The following is a 1,198-nucleotide window of genomic DNA, read 5'->3' as shown; positions in this document are numbered from 1 at the left end:
AAACTGGAGAAATACCAGGGCCTCAGAGAGGAACTGGAAAAGACCTGGAAGGTGAAGACCACAGTTTTTTGTTTCTGAAGCCCTTCTCTCACAGATGCCGTCTGATGGTTACTGGGCTGCAGTCAGCACCAGTAATGGCCTTAATTTGGGTAGAGGATCATCCCGTGTCTTGACGGACAGCCAATCGGATCCTGTGGCTCAGAGCTGGTGACATTTTTTTGGGTCTACCACTTGACCTTTTTGTTCAATAACCCTCAGGATCATTTAAAAAATGCAAAATTTCTGTCTTACTGCGTCCAACTTCAGCAGCGATGGCACGTTGTGAGAGGCCTTGCTTATGCAGCTCAACAATCCTACCATGTTCAAAGTCAGTGAGCTTTTTTACTTTTGCCATCAGGAGGTCTTGACAGTGTAAAGACTTGACAGAAAATGACATGGACTCTAGATTTTTGCACAACTTTTGGCTTTTAAAGACTATGGTCTTAAACTTTTGATCAGCTGAAAAAATCATGTTTGAGTGTAAATGCAGTTTTCAGAAAATTCCTGCTCTAAAGTTCTTGTCTCTTGCACTGATTTCTTCTTTTAACATTGTGAAGCTCTACTTACTTAGAACCTTCTTAAGATCCAATAGTGCAAAATGCAAATTCTTGCACTTTTTGACTGGTCTTAAGATTTTGATCAGGAGTGTATCTCCTTCAACACTGTTGTGTAAAAAACCTTTTCTGTTCATTTCAGCTTTTGTTCTGGTCCTGCTGACCTAATATAATACTGTCAAATGTGACCCGTCACATTGAAACAAGGATTAAGTCTAAAAGTTGTACATGGAGAAAAAGACAAATATAGTGTTTTGACTAAAATGTTAACAAAAATTGCATTTTGTCAAAATATAATGAATAAAAGCCTTATTAATGTATCATTTGAATGAACTGTCTGAAATATAATCATAAAACAAAGGTTTGAAGCACTTTTTTGAGCAGTAACAATAAAAAAACTGATTTTGAGGAAAAACGCCTTAAAATTTTTTAGATTTTCCCTGTGAGTTAGTAAAGTTTTGTTTCTTTTTATCTGATAAATCTCAATATTCAAATATAATTTGAGGTTTCCTCTTTATAAGGACATGAAAATTCCTCATTAAAATGAGATAAAATTAGGATTCAGACCAAATATTTATGTATTATTGTAACCAACAAGACAAATT

This window comes from Austrofundulus limnaeus, unplaced genomic scaffold, assembly GCF_001266775.1.
Source record: "Austrofundulus limnaeus strain Quisiro unplaced genomic scaffold, Austrofundulus_limnaeus-1.0 Scaffold474, whole genome shotgun sequence".
NCBI lineage: Eukaryota > Metazoa > Chordata > Actinopteri > Cyprinodontiformes > Rivulidae > Austrofundulus > Austrofundulus limnaeus.
Note: the sequence above shows the minus strand (reverse complement) of the source record.